The sequence below is a fragment of the Muntiacus reevesi genome, chromosome 16 (genome assembly GCF_963930625.1).
Source record: "Muntiacus reevesi chromosome 16, mMunRee1.1, whole genome shotgun sequence".
Taxonomy (NCBI): domain Eukaryota; kingdom Metazoa; phylum Chordata; class Mammalia; order Artiodactyla; family Cervidae; genus Muntiacus; species Muntiacus reevesi.
In genome coordinates, this window is record NC_089264.1 from 30544545 (window position 1) to 30559513 (window position 14969).

A 14969-nucleotide genomic window follows, 5' to 3' on the forward strand; every position below is an offset into this window, starting at 1 on the left:
AATTCCAATCCTCAGAGACAGTATCTTCTTATCTATAAGAATTTGACTACCAGACCTTCAAAAAGAATCCTCTTTGTCATTATTTTTCCTGAGGAGAATTTAACTTGACTAATGTTATTTTAACTTAAAATAGATTTTCTTGGAAAAAGTACCTCTATAAATCAGAGGATTACCTGCATTGACAGTAGGCAATGAAACCTATCTCTTGGAGCTCACCAGTCAAATTTTGCTCATGCTTTCAGTGAGAGAGAATCCACATGCAAATTGGATCACTTATGCATATAATGGTAGTATCTTTCTAGGTCAGTATCTACAGAAGTGCATATGAAAATAAAATTTCTCTCTTGAATCCCACCAAATCTAAATTTTAGCAGAGAGGCAAGGATCAAACACAGGGTCAAGGTTAAATTGAAAATAAAGTAATTTTGTACATCTCTTGAGCTTCCACTGCAAGTGATGATAGCAATCAGGGGGTGCCTTTCTGTGCTAAGAGCTGACGTGGATAAAGTGAGGGCTCTAGTCTTTCTCTCCGGATCCTTGCACAACTACTAAAATGTACTTTTAAACTTTCAGGTACATTAGTAGTGCCATAAACAGTCGAAATCTCTTTTCATATCATTTTAGCAGTCATTTGGCTGTATCACAGGCCACTGTTTCATGTATGCTACAGTAAACCTCCACCTAAAAGTGTCAGGCTGACTGTGAGAAGCTATCAACTATCTGCATGGTTGACAGAACTCCAAAAAAATATTCTGCCTTACACACCAGAAAAGGTCTCTGCTTCATTAACAGTAGCATCAGTTCTTAAAGATCAATTGAAAACTTCCAAATAAATTCTGTTTATTCTTACTCATAACATGTATTTATAACAATGCCTGTAAAAATTACCTTGGTTATTGATTTTTAATGAAAAATAATGCTCAAATTTGTCCAAGTAATTTGCTTTTATGTTTATGACCTTCCTCTGAAATTAGTCTTCATTATTTGATAACTTCTTAAATCTCTAAAAAAGAAAGACATGTATACTGATGACTGACACTATCTTTATTTTTATTATACATCATTATATATATATATATAATATATATATATATATATAAACTTAAAACTATAAGAAAATCAGTATAAGACTGAAAGTATGAGCAAGTACTTTTTTTCAAAAGACTACTTAATATTTTCTAATTAACACAAGAATGATTATTTAGGTCTATAAAATAACATCAGTTTTGCTACTTTGTAGCTTACCAGGCTCACAAATTTTTCAAAAGTATTATAAAGAGGTAATGTACTACTTGATGGTCTTTACACATACACAAGCAACATGTATTATGAATAAATTATTCTAATAGATTTGATATATTCATTAAAATAATTCCAGGAAATTTCCAGTCTCCTAAGCTTTAGCATTAGGACCTTTAAATCCAATACCTTTGGCTTGAGTTCTACTACCATTACTATGTGAATTCATTTATTCAAATGTTCATTTATTCAAGAAAAGACTAGTGATCACATCTAGATATTGTGCTAGTACTCAAAAATACAATGATGGGTATTGCAGACATGGATCACATTTATGTTTCTTAGATCCTAATAAGAAGTACAAATACTAACAAAATTCTTATACACGTATAAAAACACAAATTGTGTTGTTTGTAAATGGAAAATATAGATATTAATTAGGGGGTAATACATGGTGTAATGATTTAATCTGTAGCTAGAGAAGGCTCCTTTAAAGAAGTATATGTGGCTCCAAAATTTGCAAGAATGTTGTGTATGACATGGTAGGGCTAGAAAGAAAATATGAGCTATTGAAAAAGGATGAGTGAGGATCTGTATTCTGAATTTGGAAGCACTGGCCTATTCATATCCTTAACATCCAAAGATTAAACTCTAACATATTGAGCTTGAACATGGTTATTTAAATATAGTTTCAATTTGAAATGCTTTCTAGACATTCAGTAAAATAACAACTTAAAAACCTTGTTTTTTGTTTGTTTGTTTTTAATTTTTGACCAGGCAAATGAAGGTCCAGGTTAAAGAATGACTATATATATATATATATATATTTCTAGCCTCCCTGCAGCTATGCAAAAACATGGGACTCAATTTTGACCAAAGATGTGGTGGTAAGTTGTCAGGTATAAATTCCACAAACAGTCTTTAAAGGAAAGACTAGAAAATGGACATGAGGGCTGGAGCACAAGCATCCATTTCAGCCTTTGAGGCATTGCCATGTGCAGATGATACTGGGGAGAAAGATCTAGGAGCCTCATTCTCTGACATGTTCACTCTATAATACTAAACTTAATGCCTCTAATCTTTTTTTTTTTTTTTAAGTAAGAACAATATCAATTTTACTTTCCATTCTCTGTGCTAGGACTCCCTACTAAACCATTTCTAGTCCTTAAATAAAAGCATGCGCCTGCCTCAGGGTATTTGCATTTGCTAATCCTTCTCTTAAAAAAACTATCCCTTCAATAATCCTAAGGCTAACTCCCTCTACTCATTAAAAAAAAAAAACAAGAAAGAAAGAAAACCAAAGTGTCTTCTGTGACTATTCTAAACAAAATCACAGCATACATATCACACTGCCAAATTTCCTTTTCTGTCTTATTTTTCATAGTACCTACCACTCACTGACTTCCTTCCTTTTCTTCCTTCTTTCTGTCATGTATTTATTTTCTTTCTTCTACCATTAATTACAAATTTAGAACAACAATGACTAGAACTTATATAAACACTTTTTAATACATGAATACAATATCATTACAAAGTTCACTCTAGTTCAGTATAGGTTATAGATTACTACAACACCTAAAATAAAAGTTGACTCTTTCTAATAACCCACTTAGGTTTAAGGGAGGAAGAGACACTGTAATTTTATATACACTCAAAGTCTACTGATAGTATTGTTCAGCTGGAAGCACCCACCAGCCCATACTTAACATAACACAACACTTCAATAACACTGTGAAAGTGAAAGTTGTTCAGGTGTCCAACTCTTTGCGGCTCCAAGGACTACACAGTCCATGGAATTTTCCAGGCCAGAATACCGGATTGGGAAGCCTTTCCCTTCTCCAGGGATCTTCCCAACCCAGGGATCGAACCCAGGTAACCCACATTGTAGGTGGATTCTTTACCAGCTGAGCCACAAGGAAAGACCAAGAATACTGGAGTTTAGGGAACGTATTAACTAACACTCATTAAAAAAAGAGAAACAGTGTGTGAGAAAAGACATGGAGATAGTAAGATCGTGTTCAGAACTGGGAAGAAACAGAGAAGAGCAAGGTTTAGAAACCAGGCATGATCCGCGTGTGTTATTCTTGCTTAAAAAAAGACCATAAGGCATCAGGAAGTAAACAACAATCATACTGAGATGCACTGCAATTTAAGTCTTCTCTCTCGTGTCTACTTCTTTATAAAGTCCTCATTCATTCAACAAATATGAATGGATATCAAGGAAGTGGGGGTATGTTGTGTGCAAAAATAGAGAACCTGAATGTGACTTTTTGAGGAGAAAAGCATAAATAGGAAATCACTATGATTTATGATTTCATATTTCATCTTCTGATGTTGAGTTATGAAAATCTATACACAGATGACCAAAGAAGTTTATGTAAAAATACTAAAGAGGTCAATTTTGATCAGCTGAATTTCTAAAATAAATAGTATAATAAAATACTTTTCTTCATTTTAACAAGGAAATGGAATTAAGATAGAGTGACAGATTGAAGGTTCTACTCTATTTAAAAATATTCATTTGAATCTATATTAAAGCTCATTCTATTTAGAAAAGAGGTAAGATATATGTATATTCACTATAACAAGGCTTTAATGTTTTTAATCAGAGTAAGAGATTAGTTATCATCTCAGCCTGGACAGCACCATAGAAACACTGTTAAAACTTAGCATTTGTTATATAGCATGTATTATATAAACGCAACTTCAATTCTCCAAGTAAAAGTCAGGAATTTGGCATATTCTTGATTTCAATGACAAGATACCTTTCTTAGAACCCTTGGCTGAGGAAGTGACTGATTTCAGTTCCTAGCTGTATTTGATCTTTCCTCACCAGTGTGCAGTCTTGATAGAAGAGGAGGGGGAGGGGCAGGGAGTGGAGGAGTCAGTCTGTTCATATTTCATAAGACCTTTTCTGTGAGCTTGCAGTTGCCATAAAAGCACTTGCACACATAGATAGTATCCCCCACACTACAAGGACCAATGACACAGAATAGGGTCAAGATATGCAGCATGACAGACTTTTAAGTCTGCATTTTAGTGGCACTTAGACACAAAATATTTGGTCACTTTTGACCTCAATAACCCCCTGAGGCTGTGGGATAGATCCCACGTGAATTCTCTACTATTATCATGAATACTATATCTAGAAGCTCTCAATTACTCTTCCTATATGTGTCTAAATAGAGCTATAAAGAAACCAGAGTACAGATTGAAAATCTGAAAATAAAGTGAAATAGCATAAATAGGTGGTTGGTAACATCCTACTCTAATCAGTATTGCCTATTACAAAAATCCACACAAGAATAGTCAATCATAATCTATAATATAAAAACTAGGAAATAATGAGAAATTTCTTTAGCATGTACAGTCTAGCATAAGATAGAAAATGATTATTTTTAAAAAATGCATTTTTTTCTCACTAAGGCTTGCAGTGATCACAGTCTGGATAAAAAGCAACAGATAGAGTATAAAATAAATTTAAAATGGGCATTAATTCAATATATGAAATAGAGTTCCTTGTAGAGTTCCCATATAGTGGATTTAATTAGTAAGGAAAATTTTCATCACTTCTCCATGTAACCAACGACCTAGCATCATGAACAAAGGCAATGGTAATCCACTCCAGTACTCTTGCCTGGAGAATCCCATGGACGGAGCAGCCTGGTGGGCTGCCGTCTATGAGGTCGCACAGAGTTGGACACAACTGACATGACTTAGCAGTGGCAGCATCATGAAACCTAAAAACTATTGCATCCTACTAGTGTAATAACCTGTCTTTTTAATGAATGCTAGTCACAACAAAACTTGATCATCTAGACCCTTATGACCAAGTGTACTCACAGCTACCTGTATATTTTAAGAACAAATTAAGCTCAAAAATGCTATTTCCTAGTAGCAGATATGATTCAAATTTTGAAAAACTGCATAACACAAAAATGTGCTTTTTAATTTGCAACAGTTCTTCCTGGCTGCCACAGGTTGGGGTTCCCTAGGAAATAGTGAAATGAAGATGTGAATGTGGAAGACTTATGAAGACAGTCAATTTGGGGTGTACAAGGAGAAGGGACAGGGATGGACAGAGCTGCAGGTGAGGCTGTGGTGTGGTCACAGGCCTTGGCCAACCTCAGGAAGACCTGAGGCTAGGGTGGACTAGGAAAGTCATCCTGGGTGGGGCAAAGGGGCTTTGCATTCTTTTTTTTCTTAACATCTGTTTTTAACTGAAGAATTGTTCTACCACGTTGTCTTGGTTTCTGCCATACAACCACATGAATCAGCTATAAGTATACATACATCCCTTCCTTCTTCAGCCTCCCTCCCCGTTCTCCCCAGCTCTAGGTCGTCACAGAGCACCTGAGCTCCCTGTGCTATACGGCAGTTTCCCACTAACAATCTATTTTACACACAGTAGTTTATATACATCAACACTACTCACTCAATTTGTCCCTCTTCTTTTCCCATTGTGTCTATCAGTTCCATGTTGATCAGTCATTGGATGTGGAAACTGCCCTAAGTGAGTGTTAGCTCAGCCAAAGCATTTTCCAAAAAGGGTTGACAGTTTTTGGCTAGACAATCTTCCCACTAGTTAGGAGAAGAAACTGTTCAGTCCTGAAGAGAGATCTGTGTGGCATTCATAATGCTTGCTCCTTCAAATATTAATTAAACACCTATAATGTGCAAGTCCCTATTGGCAGAGGAATCCAAGCCTCTAATGTAAGTTCCTCTCTCAAGAAGCTTAGCAGCATAGATATTACATAAGTACACATATAGAATATATTTAATATTACTCTTAACATCAAATACCATATATATCAATTAATACACTCAATTAACCCTCATTAGCACTTATTTAAAGACATATAAGACAAAATCAAAAACAATGAATATATAGAAAGGAGGAGGCCATCTGCATGTGGGAAAGTATTGGGGAAATACTATATCCATTTAGGACTATAAATATAAATAGGATTTTAACTTGAGGAAATGAGGGGGTGATATTAAGGCATAAAGAACATTATTAGAAAAAGCAGGCAAATAATTATGAAATGGGACCTGTCAGAGAAACAAGGCCAGTCTGACAAAAAATATAGGGCATATAAAAAAAGTTTGTGGAGGTAATGTCATAAAGAAAAGTTGAGGTACATTTGAAATCCAGATTTATTGAGGTCTTACTGATCTCCACTGAAAGATCACTACCTGTTTGTTTATGAACAGATAAAGGAATGACATTTTAAGATATGATCTTCTCTCTAACTAGTATAGCCAACTGACCTTTCCCAATAATTCCATGTGTTTTCTAGAATTCTGTCACTAGAGCAGACAATCAAAATACTTTCTTTTCTTGGTAGACCGGTTTACAGGCTGTTATTCAAAGGAATCAAAATTTTAAAATTCTTAAATTAAAGCATCCCTACTGAATACATAAGGAAGTTGAAGCTTTTAGGATTAAGGAATTTATCCTGTTAAAGTCAGACCTATTGTCTCAAAAGATCACACTTATTAAATAATAGGCTATCTGGGGATTCACATCAAAATTTATTTATCTATAGATGTTATATATATATATACACACACACACACATTTAGAAACTCACTATATATATAATACACATTATATATATCTGTATAATATATATTGTGAGTTTCCAAATAAACACAGAACACAATCTCAACCAAAAAAAAAGAGGCACTGATGTATGCTGCAGCTCTCCATCTCAGTTATTATTCATATATATGCCCTGAGATAATTATTTTAGATCTCGCTCTTCAAGCCTCTAACTTGTTTTCCTCTATTCTCAGCTAACAATTCTGACATATACTTTGAAAAACAGAGAAGTAATAAAGAGAACAGATCTCTTTCCCAACACCAGTTCTGCCATTCTCCCTACATTTACAAGTTTTTAATTTTTATTAAATAAGTTTAAGACACTTCCTCATTGGAAGAAGAGCTATGACCAACCTAGATAACATATTAAAAAGCAGAGATATTACTCTGCCAACAAAGGTCTGTCTAGCCATAGCTATCTTTTTTCCAACATTCATGTAGGGATGTGAGAGTTGGACTATAAAGAAAACTGAGCACCGAAGAATTGATGCTTTTGAACTGTGGTGTTGGAGAAGACTCTTGAGAGTCCCTTGGACTGCAAGGAGATCTAACCAGTCAATCCTAATGGAAATCAGTCCTGAATATTTATTGGAAGGACAGATACTGAAGCTGAAGCTCCAGTACTTTGGCCAGCTGATGCAAAGGACTGACTATAGGAAAAGACCCTGATGCTGGAAAAGATTGAAGGTGGGAGAAGAAGGGGACGACAAAGGATGAGATTGCTGGATGGCATCACCAACTCAATGGACATGAGTTTGAGTAAGCTCTGGGAGTTGGTGATGGACAGGGAAGCCTGATGTGCTGCAATCCATGGGGTTGCAAGAGCTGGACACAACTGAGCAACTGAACTGAACTGATAAGTTCTTAAATGACCTTCTTGTTGAATGCAAGTATTCATGTACTTATCTAAAAGCATCTGATGTACATGTACTCTGTATCCAAGCATTTCTGATATACTCAAGGCCTTAGCTCCTGCACTTAACTGTTCTCTATCTCATATTATCAGTGTTCACTTTTGCATGATTTTTAATCTTTTTTCCTTTACATCTTCCCTTTTAAACTGATAAGAACAGATACTACACTTGATTTTAGTCAAAAGGCTGAGAAGCGATACATCTTCTCTTGATACAGTGTTTATCTTGGGTTTATCTAATTCCATTCACAGGAAAAAATAAATTAAACAATGGTATCAACATCAGTCAATTCTATTTGATCCCAACACCCCAACTCTGTAGCACATGTGCCCTGTTTCTTTTCAAGCTCTTTCATGTTGGAAATTTGCCTCACTATCCCCACTAAAATTTTGCTGCAAAGGTCAACACAGACCTCTATGCTGCTTAAATCCAACGGTTAATCATTTCTATCAATGTATTCAACTTTTCAGCAGCACTTGACTACCTTCTCCTTCTAAAAATATAGCTTTTTGGCTTCCAGAAAACAACAGCCTTCAGCTTTTCATTCTGCCTCAGTGGTTGCTTCTTATGAGTGACATGTCTTGGCTTTTCTTCCTCCAATCAATCAATTAAGTGTTAGTGGCCCTTGAGCTAAATCTATGGCCCTCTACTCTTCTGTATTATACTGTCTTCACAGAAGATTTCACCTGTTCTCAAGGCTTTAAAAATGATTTGTATGTTGATGATTTTCAATTTTACATATTCTGAACTGACTTCTATCCTAACTTCAAATTGTCTAAACAACTGATTTCTTCTTAGATCTCCTTTTATGAGATAAAAGAAAGAAGCAGTCCCTGACATCTGGCATGTTTCCATTATTTCTCAGCATTCACAACCAGTCCATCAAGATGTCTGTCCTCAAAAGAAATGTCACCTTCCTTTCACCATCTCCACAGATAGCATCCTTTTCACTCCATCAACATCTTTGGAATATTAACTGAATATCCTCCTTATTGAAATCTGTGAAAACCTATGCCTCCTACAGGGCTTCCCTGATAGCTCAGTTACTAAAGAATTTGCCTGCCATGCAGGAGACCCTGGTTCAAACCCTGGGTCAGGAAGATCTGCTAGAAAAGGGATAGGCTATCCACTCCAGTATTCTGGCCTGGAGAATTCCATGGACTGTAGAGTCCATGGGGTCACAGAATTGGACACAAGTGAGCAACTTTCACTTTCACTCACTTTCATGCCTCCTACAGTGCCTTTTTCATGCAAAATCTGAATAAGTTATAAACATTATGTAAACATGACAATGCCATTTCCCTACTTAAATTCTTGCAATGATTCACACTTAGAATGAAATTAAACATAAGATTACCATATGAATGAACCTTAGTACTTCTATGATAATATCTTGAAAGATTTTTATATTTAACTTCCTTGTTTCATCCACTCAAGCTTCCCTTTACTCCTTGAAGACATTTAGCTCTTCTCTGACTCAAATTCTCTGCTTTTAATTCACACTGAAACATTCATCATTTGTCACCCAGATCTTCATATGGAAGGTTCCTTCACTTAATTCAGGTTCAAATGTCACTTTAAAGAGATTGTTCCTTAAAACTCTATCTAAAATAAAACACTGCACCAGAGCTACTCTGTATTGCTTTATCTATTTTACTTTCCTCTAACAGTACTTAGAGAAAAGTAACAACTCCAGCTACATGAAGCTGGAGCAACTGTGAGAGGATACCTCACATCCAAGGGCAGAGAAGCCCCAGTAAGATGGTAAGAGGGGCAAAATCACATTTAGAATCAAACCCCGTAGCCGCCACAGACGCTCAGAGGGGTCAACATGCCTTGTGCGCAGCAGAACCCAGAGACCCCACAGAGACCGAGACATAACTCTGTCTGAGTGTCTCCTGAGGAGCTACGGGTCAGCAGTGGACAGCTTCAGGGGCAGGAGCTCTGTGTGCAACAGACCTGGGTGTGGCATAGGCCTTTGGAGGATGTTGCCATTAACTCCACCAGAGCCACCAGAGCTTACGCAGGACTGGGGAAACAGACTCTTGGAGGGCACAAACAGAACCTTGTGTGCACCAGGACCCATGAGAAAGAAGCAGTGACCCCACAAGAGACTGAGCCAGACTTGCCCGTGAGAGTCCAGGAGTCTCCAGCAGAGGCGTGGGTCAGCGGTGGCCTGCTGCTGGGTCAGGGGCACTGAGTGTAGTGCATACCTGAGACCATTTGAAGGAGGTCACATTATCTTCATTACCTCCATGACAGTTTGGCCTCAGGTGAAGTAACAGAGAGGAAACACAGCCCCGCCCTTCAACAGAAAACTGGATTAAAGATTGACTGAGCATGGCCCCACCCATCAGAATCTGAATTCCCCCTCAGTCACTCATCAGGAAGCTTCCATTAGCCTCTTATTGTTCTGTATCAGAAGGCAAACAGACTGAAAACCACAATCAAAAAACTAACCAATCTGATCACATGGACCACAGCCTTGTCTAACTCAGTGAAACTATGAGCTACACTATGTAGGGCAACCTGAGACAGATGGGTCATGGTGGAGAGTTCTGAAAAAACATGGTCCACTGGAGAAGGGAATGGCAAATCACTTCATCATTCTAGCCTTGAGAACCCCATGTACAGTATGAAAAGGCAAAAAGGCAGGACACTAAGATGAACTCCCCAGTTCAATAGATGCCCAATATGCTACTGGAGATCAGTGGAGAAATATCCAGAAAGAATTAAGGGATAGAGTCAAAGCAAAAACAACACCCAGTTGTGGATATGACTGGTGATGGAAGTAAAGTCCGATGCCGTAAAGAGCAATATTGCATGGGGACTTTGAAACATGAATCAAGGCAAATTGGAAGTGGTCAAACAGGAGATGGCAAGAGTGAACATTGCCATTTTGGGAATAAGCAAACTAAAATGGACTGGAATGGGTGAATTTAACTCAGATAGAATTCTAAGTTATCTACTACTACTATCTACTGCTGTGGGCAAGAATCCCTTAGAAGAAATGGAATAGCCATCATAGTCAATAAAAGAGTCCAAAATGCAATACTTGGATGCAATCTGAAAAATGACAGAATGATCTCTGTTCATTTCGAAAGCAAGCCATTCAATATCACAGTAATCCAAGTCTATGCCCCAACCCATAATGCTGAAGAACATGAAGTTTAGCAGTTGCATGAAGACCAATAAGACCTTCTAGAACTAATACCCAAAATGATGTACTTTTAATTACAAGGGACTGGAATGCAAAAGTAGGAAGTCAAGAAATACCTGGAGTAACAGTAAATCTGGCCTTGGACTACAGAATGAAGCAGGCAAAGGCTAATAGAGATTTGCTAAGAGAACGCACTGGTCATAGAAAACACCCTCTTCAAACAACACAAGAGAAGACTCTACCATGGGCATCACCAGATGGTCAATACCAACATTAAATTGATTATATTCTTTGCAGCTAAAGATAGAGAAGCTCTATTGAGTCAGCAAACACAAGACTGGGAGCTGACTGTGGCTCAGATCATGAACACCTGCCAAATTCAGACTTATACTGAAGAAAGTAGGAAAAACCACTAGACCATTCAAGTATGACCTAAATCAAATCTCTTATGATTATACAGTGGAAGTGACAAATAGATTCATGGGATTAGATCTGATAGAGTGCCTGACGAACTATGGATGAAGATTCATGACATTGTACAGGAGGCAAGGATCAAGACCATCCCCAAGGGGAAAAAATATGAATAAAGGCAAAATGGTTATCTGAGGAGACCTTAAAAATAGTTGTGTAAAGAAGAGAAGAGAAAGGCAAAGGAGAAAAGGAAAGATATACTCATTTGAATGCAGAATTCCAGAAAATAGCAAAGAGAAATAAGAAAGCCTTCCTTAGTGATCAGTGCAAAGATATACAGGAAAACAATAGAATGGGAAAGACTAGAGATCTCTTCAAGAAAATTGGAGATACTAAGAGAACTTTTCAAGCAAAGATGGGCACAATAAAGGACAGAAATGGCATGGACCTAACAGAAGCAGAAGATATTAAGAGGAGGTGGCAAGAATACAGAGAAGAACTATAGGAAAGAAAAAAAAAAACAAAAAACTTCACGACCCAGATAATCATGATGGTGTGATTGCTCACCTAGCACCAGACATGCTGGAATTCTAAGTCAAGTGGTCCTTAGGAAGCATCACTATGAACAAAGCTAGTGGAGGTGATGGAATTCCAGTGGAGCTTTTTCAAATCCTAAAAGATGATGCTGTGAAAGTGCTACACTCAATATGCCAGCAGATTTGTAAAACTCAGTAGTGGTCACAGTACCAGAAAAGGTCAGTTTTCATTCCAATCCCAAAGAAGGGAAATGCCAAAGAACGCTCAAATAACCACATAATTTCACTCATCTTATATGCTAGCAAAGTAATTCTCAAAATTCTCCAAGCCAGGCTTAAACAGTACATGGTACTTCCAGATGTACACAGTAAACTTCCAGATGTTCAAGCTAGATTTAGAATAGACAGAGGAACCAGATATCAAATTACCAACATTCATTGGATCATTGAAAAAGGGAGAGTTCCAAAAAAAACATCTATTTCTGCTTTATTGACTATGCCAAAGCCTTTGACTGTGTGAATCACAACAAAGTGTCGAAAATTCTTCAAAAGCCAAATTTACTGTCCCAAGATGGAACTACCAGATCACTTGACCTGCCTCCTGAGAACTCTGTATGAAAGTCAAGAAGCAACAGTTAGAACTGGACGTGGAACTACAGACTTGTTCCAAATTGGGAAAGTAGTATGTCAAGGCTGTATACTGTCACCCTGCTTATTTAACTCATATACAGAGTACATCATGAGAAATGCTGGGCTGGAGGAAGCACAAGCTGGAATCAAGATTTCTGGGAGAAATATCAATAACCTCAGATATGCAGAAGACACCACCCTTATGGCAGAAATGGAAGAAGAACTAAAGAGCCTCTTGATGAAAATGAAAGAGAAGAGTGAAATAGTTGGCTTAAAGCTCAACATTCAGAAAACTAAGATCATGGCATCCGGTCCCATCACTTCAAGGCAAATAGATGGGCAAACAGTGGAAATAGTGAAAGACCTCATTTTGGGAGGGGCTCCAAAATCACTGCAGATGGTGACTGCAGCCATGAAATTAAGACACTTGCTCTTTGGAAAAAAAAGTTATGATCAACCTAGACAGCATATTAAAAAGCAGAGACATTACTTTGCCACCAAAGGTCTGTCTAGTCCAAGCTATGTTTTTTCCAGTAGTCATGTGTGGATGTGAGAAAGTCATGTGTGGATTGCTCAAAGAAAGATGAGCGCAAAAGAAATGATGCTTTTGAAATGTGGTGTTGGTGAAGACTCTTGAGAGTTCCTTCGACAGCAAGGAGATTCAACCAGTCCATCCTAATGGAAATCAGTCTTGAACAGTCATTGGAAGGACTGATGCTGAAGCTGAAACTCCAATACTTTGGCCACCTGATGTGAAGAACTGACTCATCTGAAAAGACCCTGGTGCTGGGAAAGATTGAGGGCGTGAGAAGAAGAGGACGACAGAGGATGATATAGTTGATTGGCATCATTGGCTCTATGGTTATGAGTTTGAATGGGCTCTGGGAGCTGGCGATGGACAGGGAGGCCTGGCATGCTGCAGTCCATAGGGTTGCAAAGAGTCGGACATGACTGAGCAACTGAACTGAACTGAACAATTCTTAGAAAACATGAACTTATCTTCATTAGTTACTTACTCCATTAGTTACTTCCTTGTCTATGTAATGGCAGCCTCATATAAGCAAGAGACATTCTCTGCCTGTTTCCTCACTGAATCCCCAGCGCTTAGAGTACTGCTTGCTACAGAAGTTAAAGATTTTTGTTTTTTAAGAGAGAGTGATAATAGGTAAAAAATGAATATACCCAAAGTGGCAAAACAAAGGTTAACATTAATATGCATATATTATGTCTCTTGGAGATCAATCAATCGCCAGAAGGCCAATCTGATGCCTTGCTTGAGTTCTAGACCCATAGGGGCACTACTGTCTGATGGCCATCATCTGCTCTGCCTTCAGTTCATGGCCTAGCGTTAGAAAGTCTCTGGCTGCATAATATTGTCCTTTCCATAGGGTATATATCCATTAGTTACAGTATGAAGCACAGCCCTAGCCAAGTAAAGAGTATCACAAACAGGAAGGAGGTAATAACAGAAGTGCTGCTAGCAGGAAAATGAAATCCTTTCTTTGGTTCACAACTGATTTAAAAGAAAATATGATATAAAATATACACAGGAGTAAAAACAGTTCCTGTTGAAAAGGGTCACTTTTAGGAAAAATGAACTGAGAAAATTTTTTTCTTTTTTTTTTTTTTTTTAGAATCTTCAACAAAATGCTTGGCTCATCTGAATAAGTCCAGAAAGTTACTACTTTTTTTTTCCAAATGGTCATTTGAAGTCTGGATGTTGAAATGCTATTTCTAAATTCACTTGTTCAAGATTATTCTGTAATGTCAAACTCATAGGAATAATTCTTAATGATAATCACTAACCCTTGTATAATTTTTATTTACTATGTCAGCCACTGGTTTAATGTTAAATAACAATATATCACTTAATCCTCATAACAACACAGTGAGGTTTATATCTTCATCACTGCCGTTTTATAGATAATAGCATAAAGCATGTAATTAACTGATAGATTTGTATTTGAACCCAAGTATTTTGATTATATATGTATATATATATAATTTCCTCTCACGGGTAGTCCAAATTCTTTAGGGCTATCTATCTCCTTCTACCATCTTCTAGTCCCTTGGTACTTTGCTTCTCATAAGGCAGACTCAATGAGCTTTCTCTGTGCCATGAACAGGTCTGTGTCTTTGTCCAACTCTTCATTGAGCTGACTCATGACTTGTCCTTTTGAAGACAGTACAAAGGCCACCAAAGTCCTTGGAACTCTCAGGGCTCTGACATGTCCAAACACTGCAGGTTACGTTAGTCTTGCAAAACACCCATTACATTCATTTAGTATGGCAGATAATTAAGGGACCTTAGCAGCAAAATAAAAACACCAATTATTCCATAATGCATTAAGTGGTTTGTATGTTAACTTTCATAGAATAATCAGAGAGGATTCTGCATTAAAAAGCATGTTAACACTTTTGTTTGTTTTTGATAAATCATGGAGAATAAGTATTGAAGGAATTTTCTTCATACT

General features: G+C 37.2%; 1 protein-coding gene and 1 pseudogene across 1 annotated transcript in view; both read right to left on the reverse strand.

Moving 5' to 3' along the window:
• GRID2 (glutamate ionotropic receptor delta type subunit 2) overlaps positions 1-14969 on the reverse strand; it is a 1506291-nt gene that overhangs the window by 1034019 nt on the left and 457303 nt on the right. The gene's annotated exons all lie outside the window — the stretch shown is intronic.
• LOC136148163 (U2 spliceosomal RNA) lies at positions 7804-7956 on the reverse strand (annotated as a pseudogene).